The 15009-nt window shown below is 42.4% G+C and overlaps 1 protein-coding gene and 1 non-coding gene across 2 annotated transcripts in view; one reads left to right on the top strand and one right to left on the bottom strand.

The window, feature by feature from the left end:
- LOC116320238 (sodium/potassium/calcium exchanger 3) overlaps positions 1–15009 on the bottom strand; it is a 62883-nt gene that overhangs the window by 23611 nt on the left and 24263 nt on the right. The gene's annotated exons all lie outside the window — the stretch shown is intronic.
- On the top strand, positions 5319–5391 carry trnat-ugu. Its single transcript has one exon. It is a non-coding gene; the product is annotated as a tRNA-Thr (tRNA).

Below are 15009 nucleotides of genomic sequence, written 5' to 3' on the forward strand. Positions count from 1 at the left end.
CACTGCATTGTGAGACTTGGATAAGTGGAAGGGTGCTGCATCTTTTTTCTAGATTTTCAGAAAGAAAAACAAAAAAGTGAAGAATAAGGAATGAAAAAAGATCAGGATTTAACACAAGTTGCAAGCATTGTGATCTACAGCCGCAACCCAGGTGGAAGAGCTTTTCATTAGTTGTCATCATTTAATATGAAAGCAGTTTCATTTAAGACCCTGTACAATAATGTGAAGTTTTTCTTTTACAGGACACCACAAACTCAAACTTACATTTTTTCCTCTTGCCTGTTGTCATGTTTATCCTGTCATGCTTTTCAGGCAATTTCAAAGTAATATACAATTCCTTTTAGAGCTGGGAGATTGCACTCCCCTAAATCTCTGCCACGAATATGAACAGTTTGAGGTTGAAATGACCCACAGAGCAACACCGGCCACAAAGCAAGGAAATATGCCGGGCAGAAATAAACCTTGCGTATCCTTTAAAAAGCAAAGCAACAGTAACTAAAGGGCAGCATGACTTTGTGGACTGAAATGATCAGAAAATGGTTCAAATGAAACGTCAAATAGACAGTTGGAAACTTCCAACTGAGGTGAACGGTGCTCTACACGAGATGTTGAGACAACGGTGTCAGCAGCCGAGTCCCATCGAGTGGTCACGCTAGCGGAGGCGAGAGCTGTGGCTGCAGAGGTACCTGCAGCACACGTGCTCACTCTCATCTGTCGTGGCCCTCGTTCTCGGACCTCGGTTTTTGAGTTTTTGGACTTTCAAATTGTGTTTATCATTAAATATTTTTGTCTTTGTGTATTTCCTCTGTAGTTTTAGTCTTTAGTTCTAGTTCCAGGTACTATTTCCATTAGAGTTCATTACATCCCTCACGTTTTTCCTTCAGTCTTTCCCCGTGTTAAAGTTATTTCCGCGTCAGTTTTCCTTTTTAGTTATCGTTACTTTCTTCCTGTTTTACTTTGTCAGTTGTTTGTCTTCTATGTCTTGTATTTAGTTTTACTTGTCCTGTCTTCCTTCTCCCACTAACCCAGGGGTGGGCAATCTCAGTCCACGAGGGCCGGTGTCCTGCAGGTTTTAGATCTCACCTTGGGTCAACACACCTGAATCACATGATTAGTTCGTTACCAGGCCTCTGGAGAACTTCAGGACATGTTGAGGAGCTAATTTAGCCATTTAAATCAGCTGTGTTGGTTCGAGGACACATCTAAAACCTGCAGGGACACCGGCCCTCGTGGACTGAGACTGCCCACCCCTGCTCTAACCGGTCGCAGCAGATGGCCCCGCCCCTCCCTGAGCCTGGTTCTGCTGGAGGTTTCTTCCTGTTAAAAGGGAGTTTTTCCTTCCCATTGTTGCCAAAGTGCTTGCTTATAGGGGGTCATATGATTGGTGGGTTTTATCTGTGTATATTATTGTAGGGGGTTTACCTTATAATATAAAGCACCCTGAGGCGACTGATGTTGTGATTTGGCGCTGTATAAATAAAACTGAACTGAACTGCCTGCCCTGTGATTGTGTTGATTGTGTGAACCTGTGTCTCATTCCTCCCAGCTGTATCCAGTCCCCATCAGCCCTCAGTGTGCAAGTAAATGCAATCCTGGCATTCCTTTGTCTGTATCTGTTATCATCTGTGTGTATTCGCTTTGTTACTTGGACTTTTTATCAGCTGAAATTAAAGGTTTCCCTTTTGTTTTGTTCATTCACGTTTTTTTCGTATTTGGGTCCTCAATCCTGCGTGAGCAATGTTCTCTCCTTTGGTGTTTTGATGGTGGTGATGGGGAGAAAGGTTTGGGGCCAAAAATGTCCCACAACTGTTTAATTTGTTTGATTTTTGATGACTGAGAAGGTAATAGTACATGATGCATGCAGTCAAATGCTCCTCAAACCAGCCAGTGACCGCTCGCGTTCCACAGATGGGGCAGCTATCATCTTGGAAGAGCCCAATTAGGGCAGAAATGACTCAAGACAGCTTCCCATTGGAGCAGCTTCGCATTTACTTGCAGTGACCATTCCCTCTAAAGCAGGGGTGGGGAACTCCAGGCCTCAAGGGCCGGTGTCCTGCAGGTTTTAGATATCACCCTGGGTCAACTCACAATCAAATGATTAGTTAATTACCAGACACGTTGAGGAGGCCATTAAGCCATTTAAATCAGCTGTGTTGGATCAAGGACACACCTAAAACCTGCAGGACACCGGCCCTCGAGGCCTCCAGGTCCCCCACCCCTGCTCTAAACAGAAACAATGGTCCCAAACACGAAAGGAAAATGAAGAGGCTCGTGGATGGTGCTTTCTGTTAATCTGACAACTATTAGATGATAGTCTGGGTAATTTATCAAAGTTATGACTACAAAGTGTTTCAGATTTCTAAAATGAAATTTGACACGTCAGTGACAATGACACATCTGTTTAATTAAAATCATCACTCGTGCCTGTAAAGTTTGCTTGCCTGAACGCTAACTCCATAGCAACAGTGTGAGTGTCTCGTTGATGTAGAGTGTGGAAACAAATAACAGAGTGCTGGACTTAAGGTGAAGCGAGTCACTCTGCCGCTGCCATGGCTGCTAGGCAGCACGCTTGCCATTAGCAGTGCCATTTGATGTACTCGTTGCAGAAAGCAGGCTGAGGTTCGGTGCATTATGCATGATGTTTGGAGAGTGGAAAGAAATACATGTAATACTGGCATGTGGGGGAATGATGTGGGAAGATGTGAGATGTTACCTCACTCAGTGTTTCTTTAGGGCTTCAGCTGATTACTCAGAAAGCGGGAAAAGTGAATTGTACGCATGAGAGGGGAAAAAAAGTGATGGAGGTGGTCGGATAATTAGTGCAGTTGTAAATGAGGTCACTGGGATGAACCCTTAACAGCTGCTGAGGGTGCTTTGGACTGAACCACCCCTGCTCTCTGTGGTACATTCACACACAGACACACAAGCCGAACACTCGTACGCACCCAAGACACAGAATCACAGCACACGAGTGCACAGCGACTTCCATTGTTTCCCTTTCTGCAATCATCCCGGTTTTCCTCCTCTTCTTCATGATTCACAATCAGTGGCAGTCAATGTATCAATCAGCAATCAGGCTTCAGCTTGCTGGGGACACATTCTGCCTCTCCTGCGCCGCGCCTGCTGCCTGCTGTCTGCATCATCCCGTGCCAGTCTAATTTCCCAGGCAATTTGGAGGGAGCCACTGTGGGCTCTGAATCAACGTGTAACATGATTCCTCTTTGTTTCCTTGTGCTGGAACTCTGCAGCATCATTGCTTCTCCTTTAAAAAACACTGAACATGTTTAGACACACAAGCATATCACACTGACTGATGCACCGTAGTATTTCCATCTTCTCCCTCCACAGACTCTCATTTGCACTTCCTAGCTTTCTTCTGGACCCTCTCTGCTAACAGCAATGAGAGCAGAGACTGTCTCCTCTTCAGTTCTTCCTTGTGTAAAGCACCATGGTTGTATGATATATCCATATGTCTCGTAACCCCTTTAAGTAAACAAATATTTGTAAAGCCTAATCCCATAAAACTTCATATCATACACAATATCATCAAATATTATGTTGCAAGAGAGAAAATAAAAGGAATGAATAAAGTGTTAATATTTAAGTGTTAAGTGTTTTTACTCTCACACATATTGTAACATGAAACAAACTAACTTTACTCTCCTCCTGCTAACTTTAACCTTTAAAGTTAGCAGGAGGAGAGGAGTAGATTCAATCATTATTACTAACATGGAAGCAAAGGCAATGAATTGCTCCTTCATTTTGATGCAAACAATGACGCAATTAAAGTAAACAACTATTAAAAGCCTATGCCCATCCTGAGTTCCTAATTAAACGTGGCATTGATTATAATAACATATCAGAGCTGCTGTTTTCTTACATCTTGTATGTTTCCTCAAGTAGCTTATTTACCCGAGTGTTTAACCGGCCGAATGCAAAGAATGTACATGAAAGACGTACAAAGCCACAGTTAGTTCTAGTTAAATAATCTGCCTTTGCATATCTGTCTAAGATTATGCACTCTTGCCAGGCCAACATGTTAACACAAAAACAATATTATTTTCTGACCAGTATAACATGATTTTGTGGTGGTTAGTTGAAATAAGCTGAATGCACGACTAATGTTCAATCAGGTCACAAAGTTTTAAAAGAAACAAAACTGACATAAGCTGATTCTGTGCATCATTATTCTCCAAATATTTTTGGAGCTAGAAGAGATGGTTTAATGTGAAAAACCTGCTGTTAAATTAAGACACGGCTCTTTAAGGAATAATGAAGCCAGCACTGTAGTGGTTGGTACTGAATGCAACCCCTGACTATGTACAATTCCCAGTAAACATGTTTCAAACCTTGACATTACTTTTCCCGTTAAATTTCTGTCAACATCACAGGGGGAACTGAACCGTAGGTGGACGAATGCTGACGTTTGCACAAACAATAGCTGCCTATCAAGCCCCCATTACACAGCAAGGCAGTGTTCATATTACTGCACTAAACAAAGCAACTGTATGAGTCTTTGTTTTTAAAATTTGATAATAATTTGATCCTGCGACCACACAATGGGAACTCCGCCTATACAGAATATTACTACCAGATACCCATTTTTAGAATATACAAATACTTTCAAGTAATTTACATTTATCAGATACATGTTTCACTTGCTGCATAGCTTAACTATCATTTTTTCATCCTGGTATCATATTCCATTATTCTAGTAGATTTTGTTTGCTTCTAGGATATAAAACTGTACAATACTTTATATTGTATACTGTACAATATAAAGCGCCTTGAGGCGACTTTTGTTGTGATTTGGCGCTATATAAATAAAATTGAATTGAATTGAATTGAAAACAAACCTTGGACACAAACTTTCCTTTGATAGAAAGTTCAGTGAGGATGTCCAGCAGATGATGAAGTTACATCTTTGGAACAACGTGTTGAGAAAACATCCGACAGTTATTCAATATTGAAGTATTTCCTGGGATTCTCGTGTCTGTGCAATAAACGATATAAAATACAGTCTCAGTTCCAAAAAAATCTGGACGCTGTTGAAAATGTAAAAAAAAAAAACAGAATGCAATGATTTGCAATTCTTATAAACTCAAATTTCATTCGCACAGAATAGAATTGCTCATTTTTAATTTGATGGAAATAAAATGTCTCAAAAAAGGGGGAACGGGGCAACAAATATATCATCAAGATATTCAAAGAATCTGGAGAAATCTCTGTGCACCAGGTAAAAGGCTGAAAAAGCAACATGCTCGTCATCTTTGGGCCCTCGGGTGGCAAGGCCCCAAGGCTCGAGCCTCAAGAATCCAGGCTCCATAGCTCAGGGGTTAGAGCACTGGTCTTGTAAACCAGGGGTCGCGAGTTCAAATCTCGCTGGGGCCTGTGAATCATTTAGCAAATTTCCTACTTCGGGACTAATAAATAATTATCCTATCTTAAATCACTGCACTGACTCAGGATCACTACTGTAAAATGTACTGGCGTAAAAAACATGACGGCTGCATCCTCTGGACTGGTACTGGCAGCTTGCACATCTGGAAAAGCCTGCCTGCAGTCCAGACCTTTAACCAGCTGACAACATCTGGAGCATCATGACATGAAAAATCCGACAAAGAAGACCCATGACTGTTGAGCAGCTAGAATCCTCTATGAGAAAAACAATGAGACAACATTTCTCTCCCAAAACTCCGGCAGCCGGTCTCCTCAGTTCTCAGATGTCTACAGACTGATGTTAAAAGAAGATGGGATGCTATGTGAACGAATGTTCAGTCAACTCTCAGTTTGAAAGCAGCAGCAGAACTTTAGTGTAAAAAGTGATTTGCAGAGTAGACCTTCGATAAAGTGTCCGGTCAAGCTGACCTTTACAAGCTCAGAACACCCTTCTGTGCACAGAGACACAGACGTCTGCAATCATGTGACGGCTTGGGTCAGGGGTAACTTAATCACCCCTGTGAGTGCGATATCACCCTCTGCAAACACATGGTAGTAATTACGCTGCTTTATACTGACTGGAAGGAAAAAGATAACACCCCCTTTCACTGCAGAGAGACAATAAACAGTTGGAGTTTTATCCATTAAAATCTGCACATGTTCACTGGAAAAGTAAGCTTGGAACAGGTAAATATTCCAATATAATTATTCCAAGATTACTTGGAGTGCGATTCTGTTCATTTTCAGCTCCGCACTTTATTCTTGGACTTTGCTAGAGTAGCTTTGCATGATTCAAAGTTAAAAATAAACTTTATTTATCCTATGCTGGGCCTTGGTTCAGACACTCAGTTTATCCTCTGTGTGAAATTAACAGTTTTAGCTCCTCCTCCTCCTTTGAAGCCAGCTTTCTCCTGATTGGCTGCTCTTAATAAACAGGTCTAAACAGGAGCTTAAAATGATTGTATTTGGGATCATAACACCGAGCCAAGAGTAGAGTAATTCCATCTCTGGAGCCGTGCACAAAATAAAAGAAGGAAAAGTTTAACAGTTCTACAGATGCCATGTGATAGAAGATATGCTGTAATAGAAGGCAAACCATTGAAGCAATCAAATATATTTGTTATTAAATGTTCAAATTTGTCAGATGCCTCATGATTTCAGCACCAATGAGGACCTTGCACTGACTAACAAACCGTGTGTGTGTTATTTATAGAGAAAGGGAAATAGCAAGGAGGAGGTGAAGTGTGAGGGCATACACTGATATCTTGGCCTGGAACTCTCCTTCACACATCTACTGTACAAATCCCAGTGGACGTCCACGCTCGCCATCTTTATCCAACACCCTCCCCCTTTCTCCATCTTCCATGTTTATTTATAACCAGCATGAAGCTGGAATTTGAAAGGTGGAGTAAAGCTTGAAGTCTTTAGGGACATCTTGAAATCTCTGCCACTGAAGTATAAAATAAGCAGCCAGGAAAGTCTCTGCCCCAACACTGACTGTGTGCCTTCACCACTTTCTGCCCTGGACCACTGCCTCGCTCATCTCATGCCATCATTAGCTATAACATGCATAGCTTAGTTACACAAAACTAATCAGCAGCAACAGCTGGATGTTCACTTAATTTTCAGATGCTACCACATTTGGCTGAGAGGGTGGACTGCTAATAAGTTTAGTTAGCAAATAACAGACTGAAAAATACTAGAATTTCACAGCCAGCCATGTTATTTGTCAAATAATTCCATTAAAAATGTTTGAAATGACCCCAGCGTCACAAAAATGACAGACAGGTTCAGCTCGCTGACTGGAATTAGCAGACAGAAAGTGGCACAAATTGTCACAGCACCAATTTTAAGCTTTAATAGCATCCAAATAAAAATATTTCTGGGTTATTATGAAGGGTGAATTTAGAGGTGGGTAGAATGTGTTTTGTAGCAGGCAGTAAGTTGGACATTTTAACATGGGAGTCTCCAGTGGCCATTAGAAGAAGTGCAGTTTTTCCACTTTGACGCTTGCTTCACTTTTCAGACCCAGAAGTTGCTGCTTGATCCAGTCGAGCCCAGTCGCTACATGGCATCGTTGACATGAATGCAACACTTCCTCTACTGCTTCAGTAGACTGCACACTTCAAATCCTAAGAAAGTCTTATTGTGGATGAAATAATGGGAATTTCTGCCTGTTCTTTCTGCAAAATGACTGGGATCATGATAACTTTGTGAACTACGAAGTCACTGTAACTTTCAATCGTCTAGTCAGTTCTAGCTGAATAATGTGTCTTTGTATATCTGTCTGAGGTTACTCTTGCCATGTCAACATGTTAATACAGTATTATTTTCCAGGCACTACAGTCCCAGTCAAAAGTTTAAGACCACTTGAAAAATGGCAAAAAATCATATTTTGCATGGTTGGATCTTAACAAGGTTCCAAGTAGAGCAGTTTATTGAAAACAATGTTTAAACTGAAACAGGCTGTGTTACAGCTGATCAAAAGTTTAGGACCACACCTCGAAAAAAAACCTCATAAACCCCCCAAAACAGAAATCAAAGTTCCAAACATGAACTCAGTAATGAGCAGCTCCACCGTTATTGTTGATCACTTCAAAAGTATTGTTGCGGCATGCTTGATGCAAGTGTTTCAGTGAGGTGAGTGGGAACAATTCTTCAAGTGGTGAAGACGGACGCTCGAAGCTCATCTACTGTCAGCAACTGTTGTCCATTTTTGTAAACTTCCCTTGCCATCCATCCCCAAAGGTTCTCAATTGGATTTAGACCAGGGGAACATGCAGGATGGTCCAAAAGAGTGAGGTTATTCTCCGGGAAGAAGTCCCTTGTCCTGCGGGGATTGTGTACTGTAGCGTTGTCCTGTTGAAAAACCCAGTCGTTACCACACAGACCAGGGCCCTCAGTCATGAGGGATGCTCTCTGCAACATCTGGACATAGCCAGCTGCCGTTTGAAGCCCCTGCATCTCGTGAAGCTCCAGTGTTCCACTGAAGAAAAAAGCACCCCAGATCATTATGGCACCCCCTCTACGGTGGCGCATAGAAAACATCTCAGGTGGGATCTGCTTGTCATGGCAGTAATGTTGGAAAACCATCAGGACCATAGAGGTTACATTTTTTTCATCATCAGAGAATAAAACTTTCTTCCACCTTTTAAATGTCCGATGTTTGGTGCTCTCTTGTGAAGCCCAAACGGTCAGTTCTGTGTTTAAGTGGCGTTCAAGGAGACGAGGCCTTTAAAGACATTTTTTGTTATTGAAGCCCTTCACTCTCAGATGTCGTCTGATGTTTATGGGGCTGCAGTCGGCACCAGTAACGGCCTTAATTTGGTAAATGGACTGGTTCTTATATAGCGCTTTACTACTCTCCTGGAGTACTCAAAGCGCTCTATACAACACGCCGCATTCACCCCATACACACCCATTCACACAAGCACTATTATCTATATGGTGAGTGCTTTCTAACTATCATTCATACACCGATGGATGCATCGGAGAGCAAGTCGGGGTTAGTATCTTGCCGAAGGATATTTGGCATGCAAAATGGGGGAGCAAAGGATCGAACCACCAACCTTCCAATCAGCAGCTGACCTGCTCTACCTCCTGGGCTATAGCCACCCCAGTGTCTTTCCCAGACAAGGATCGTCCAGTGTCTTGACGGACAGCCAATTGGATCCTCCGGCTCAGTGCTGGTGAAATGTTTTTGGGTCTTCCACTTGACTTTTTTGTTCCATAACCCTCAGGGTCATTTAAGAAATTCCCAATGACTGTCTTACTGCATCCCACCTCAGCAGTGATGGTGCGCTACGAGAGACCCTGCTTATGCAGTTTAACAACCCGACCATGCTCAAAGAGGGAAAGTCTTTTTGCCTTTGCCACCAGAACGTCATGACAGTGTGACTACCTAACAGAAAATGACAATGAATCCACATTTCTGCACAGATTTGGCCTTTTAAAGGCATGTGGTCCTAAACTTTTGATCAGCTGTAAAACAGCCTGTTTGAGTTTAAGCGTTGTATTCAATAAATTACATGCTCATAAATGTTCTGTCTCACTCCCATTTCTTCTTGTTGCATGTTGAAGCTTTACTTGGAACCTTGTTAAGATCCAACCATGCAAAATATGGTTTGTTTGCCATTTTTCAGATGGTCTTAAATTTTGGTTCAAGACTGTATAAACACAAGTATTTCTGCCTTAATGCTGAATTGCAACTCACTCAGTTTTAAAATATCCAAAAGTGACATTAAAACAGATTTTTTGCATAATTAATCTACAGAGATTTTTCTGTTAGAAAAAGTTGACGGCAAATGATCTGCAGAGTTTGGGACTCATGTGTTGGCTTCATTTTCAAGCTGCTAAGTCAGTGGATTACCTGAGGGTCTGCACCAAGACCCAGAAAAAGAAAAAAAAACAACATAATTTTGAACTGTGAGTCATGCAAAGCTACTCTAATAGAGTCCAAGATCGAAAACATGAAACTGGAAACGAGCAGGATACGTCCTCTTGTGGCTCTCTGCTGTTAATCCCAAACTGAGGGACACTTCAGGGAATGCACTGAGCCTCCTTAAAGTAAGGTTTCACCAGACAGGGAGACGCTCCCCAAAACCTACTGCTACCAGGTGATGATGTCACATCTCCTGAAAAAGAAAACCTTGTGTAAACTTTGGATAGGGCTTCGGCAGGGGATGGGGAAGCATTTTGGGAAGTGGGTGCAAAAAGTGTTCGTGTTTGTGAGCATGAGTGCAAAATTCCACCGCTGCTCCTTTCTTACTGATGATATAATAATTTCAGGCTGTTGTCATGGAAACGCAAAGGCACTGTTGGCTGGATTTGGCATGGGGGGGTAAGATGATAAGCAGAAGGGGGTTGTCTAACTGCATTTGGAATTCGGATATTTGAATGCCAGGCTCCCATTTGGATTGAAGTGCACTGCATGTGCGTGTGCGTGTGCGCTTGTGTGTGTGTGTGTGTGCAGATGCTGTTTTGCTGTTCTGATGACTGAGCATATTATAGTGTTTGGTACAGACCTGACCGACCTCTGGAGCCAAGGCTGAAGAGAGGATTTCTGTGTGTGTGTAAATGACAGACTGAGAGGCAGCAGAGCAGCACAGACCAGAGACCAGATGGACAGCATGAACAAACAGCTGCTGAGGTCATTTGCTTGACTTAATTCATACAAATTTTTGGAGTTTACTCATGTTGAACTATCTGTACTTTTTCTCGCTCGCTGTGCAAACTTGTAAGAAATTTAACCAGAAGAGATTTCTGCTTAGTTTATATCCAGAAGAACACAAACATTAACTCGAGTTGTTCTTGTAATATTTGAGTTTTGCTGCCTGTTTGGATTACTTTACTGTTCTAGTGATTACGTTGTTGAATTCTGGCTTTTATTAAGCTTTGGTTCCTAATTTGAGCAGCAATCTAAGCACCGATGTTCAGACTGTTGCTCTCAAACACCTCCAGCTAATATTGGAAAACTCCAGGGAAGCAACGAAGAACAAATACTTTGTACTTTGCTGACATTTTAAAGCAAATACCTGTACTTTCTACTCCTTACCTTTTTTTCAAAACAGACTATTTTTAAAAGTAGGAACTGTTCACTGACATTTATTGAACTGTAAATTCATTCATGTAATGTTCTCATTCATTTGAGTGTTTTTTAAACATGTGCATGAAGTTTTTATTCATATTGTGAAAAATCATGTAAAACAAACTTTTTTGTTGTTCAAAGTCTGCATGAAGAGGATCAGTCAGTTTTCGTAGGCTACACTGGTTAGTTTGCAACGCTGTGGTGAAGTTTGCAGGAAAGCAGTCTGTTTCACTGGTGCAGACCAGCTGTGATGTTCATGGTCAGTGTTGCATCATGGGTAGCAGACATCAAACTGAATTTAAGGTGTTGATGCTGATTAGATTCACTCACTGAATTCTTCCTTTCTCACCAGCTTCATACTAGAAACTGAGCCACGATGGCTCATCTGTTTATATCTTGTTGCATTCAGTTGGCTGAATCCACAAAGAGCAGCAGCAGGTTCTTTGATTGATGAAGTATTGCCTATTATTATCTTACCCGAATATTTTCAAAGACAAAAGTATTTGTACTTAAGTGATGAATGTGTGGCTGGCTCTCAGTCTCGATGTTGGAGAGCCAGATCTCCGTGGTCCAAACCTCCTGAAAGGCTGAGCTCCTCACCTTATCTCTGAGGGAAAGCCCAGCCACCTCATGGAGGAAACTCATTTCTGTCCCTTGCGTTTCCGATCTCATTCTGTCTGTACGCACAGTTTATGGCCGTGGGTGAGGGTGGGGAAAAAAGAACCTAACAATAAATTGTCAGATTTTCTTCTACACTCAGTTCTCTTTTCACCAAAAGAGGCCGGTGTCGTGTCCACATCACTGCAGACACCAACCTGCCCGTCACTCTCCCCTCACTTGTGATCAAGATCCTGAGATACTTGAACTCCTCCACACACGGAGACAACTCATTCCAACCCAAGGTGGGAGCTCCATCCTCTTTGAACTAAGAAGCGTGGCTGATGGCCACACATTTTTCTCCTCTTTTTAAAGTTCTGCTTAAATCGTTCAGCCCAACATGGACAGCCTGCTGTCTGGACCAAACCTGTCTGTGTTAATTAAGTGGACCAAAAAGTCCTTCAGCTCAAGAATCATATCATCTTTTTTTTTTCTTCTACCTACCAGTGCAAGTGTAATGACTGTTTCAGCCCACAGGACTTTCAAACAGGACACTAAGGCTTGAGTCTTGTGTGGTTCCAATTTTTACTCACGGTGAAAATTAGTTTGAAATAAAACAAAATCCTCTTATAGAGTTAAACATATGAAGATATCTTTTCTCCCGGTAACCAGAGTGTGAAATTTTATTGACATGGCTACTTGAGAAAAACGTAACCCTTGCTCGTAATAAGTGCATCTACAAATATCTTATAGGGACAGTCTCACATCTTGAGTTTAATGTAGATTTGTGATGTAATTCTATAATCTTAATCCTGGTTTTAAGCAACCTGCTGCCATCAGGATGTTTTTAGGTTGATAATAAAAGCAAACAGAGTATTTATCATCATCTTGGTTATAGTATAAAGTCCTAAGTATCCAGATTTAAACCAAGGAATCAGAAAGGCTGCACGTTTGTTCTGATCATGTAAAGAGATATTTATTTATTCATCTTTTCACTTTTAAGTTCTTACAATCAGAACAGACAGGCCCGGGGGGACGGGAAAGAGAAAAAACAAGGGGAGAGAAGTTGAACAGTTAACAGAAGAAGAGGGAAAGAAAAATAGAGAAGAGGGATAGAAAAGACGCCAAAAATCTGTTTGATCACCTGCTGAGAAAAAACCCAAGACAACAGAAAACAACACAGCAGGGAAACCACGGCAACAACCAACATAAGCATCAGTAACAGTGAATAAGAAATACTGAATGTTAATGAGCAGCATACAGGACTAATAATGCATCATATGTTTAGAAAAGAGTTGAGGGGGGGTGGGAGGGGGGTGTCACCCAGCACACCCAGCAGCCACGGTGCAGAAGCCACAGGGGGCCTCTGTGACAAGCCGGCAACGCCAGAGTACACCATGAGCCCAGAGACCTGAGATCTGAGGGCCCTCCGCACCCCCAAAGTGGCCTGACAGAGCCAAGGGGGCCAGGCCCCGCCAAGCAGCCACCGGGAGTGAGCCAGTACATACTTGAGCATCCAACCCACAGAGAACCACCAACGCACCAGCAGGTGGGGGCATCCGCCACTGGCAGGGACGGTGGTGAGAGGAGATAGGCCCCTACACCTTGGGGGGGTCTGAGATGTTCCAAGAGAGGTGAGTCTAAGACCTGACCTGAAATATAGACATAGACAAACAGGCACACACACACACACAAACATGCATTCTCATCCTCATCCACACATACACAAATACTCAGCACTCTCCCAACATGGAGACACACAGAAATGAACATTGTACGCACACCCACACTCCCCAAGCATACTCTATCCCCTATGGTCTAGGTACCATCACCCCCAGAGGGCCAACCAGCCTGCAGACCCAGGAGATGGTTCCCTTTACTCTGGGGTGGAGACAAGCAGACCACCCCACGGCCCCTTGTAAGAACCCTCAATGTCTACATGTATTTAACATTGAGAGGTGGGCAGCAGCACCATACCCCTTCCCAGCTCCCCCGCTGACCCCGATAGTTACCCCCATTCCCAGGAATCCACCAAGGGCAGGGGGCGTGGGCCCATCTAGACGGGTGCCCACAGCAGCAGCACCACACAGCATGGCGCGGGCCACCCGACTCCACCGCAGAGGAAAAACTACACCCACCCCAACATTCAGTGTCTGAAATGACATTTACACTTTGATAAGTCTTCACATGTCTCTGAACTGGTGGACAGAACCAAAGAGCATGGATGTAATTGTCAGGTGTGTTGCCTTGACAGAGTGAGCAGTTGTTGGAAGCTGTGAAACCCATCCTGAACATCCGTTGACCTGTATAGTACCGATGATGTAAAGACTCCGATGACAAGGTTTTGTGATATTTTGTTGCATAAGTGAAATCCTCTGCAGTCTGTAACCTGTGTGTTTTTCTCACTTTGTCGCACAATGAATTATTCACTCTGATCAGACTGTCATTTAGCAAAACGTTTACACGGTTACCAAGGCGACAGTTTTATGCAGAATAATGCCTCAGTTGATCTCCATTAGCAAGTCTGCAGAGCTGCACTGAAGATGAATAATACGTAAAAATGCCATTAATGAATTCCCCGCTACATCACTCCACAGAGAGGTGTGAAGAGCTATAGATTTGCAGTACATCTTCTCTGCTACTAAACCCAACGTCCACCGTACTAATGCTCCATTCTCCTGACTCACTGTCTTCCATCCATCCTCCTCACTCAACAGCTCCTCAAAGTACTGCTTCCATCTTTTCAACACACTCTGTTCAATCTCTTTCTTCTTCCCTAGTGTCCTGTCTCAAATACAATGCACTATAAACCTTTTCCTTTTGCCTTTGCCACCTTTGCTCCACACCCAATCTCCCAGTACTCCTATTTTCTTCATTTCCCTGATTATCCCACTTTTTCTTTGCTAACCTCTTGGTGCACACAATCAACACAATCATAGGGGTAAAAGCAAAACAACACCAGCCGTAGAAGACAAGCAAGTAAGTAACAATAACTAAACAGGAAAACTAACTAAGACACAGAAATAAACTTAATAGAAAAAAGACACAAAAAGAAAACAGAGACAGAAAAACTGATCAAACTAAGAAACTCTAGCTGTAAGTTCTAGTTATGTTCTGTAAAGAGGTGACAGTGAAAATGTAAACAAACAAAGAAAAAATTAGAGAAAATTATTAATAAGCATTCAAAGTCCGTAACCTCAGAACTCTGGTTTTTGATCTTCCAACATTCCTCACCAATTTGCTCCTGCTTTAAAGATACAGTTTTAAAGACCAGCAAAAAGTGAATTATAGAAAATCAAAGCACTGACTCATTGGAAAGAACAACCCCTGGTTTGACTTTTTATATTGCTGCACTGCCACAGACTCACTATAATCAGACAGCGTGC

The sequence above is a fragment of the Oreochromis aureus genome, linkage group 6 (genome assembly GCF_013358895.1).
Source record: "Oreochromis aureus strain Israel breed Guangdong linkage group 6, ZZ_aureus, whole genome shotgun sequence".
NCBI lineage: Eukaryota > Metazoa > Chordata > Actinopteri > Cichliformes > Cichlidae > Oreochromis > Oreochromis aureus.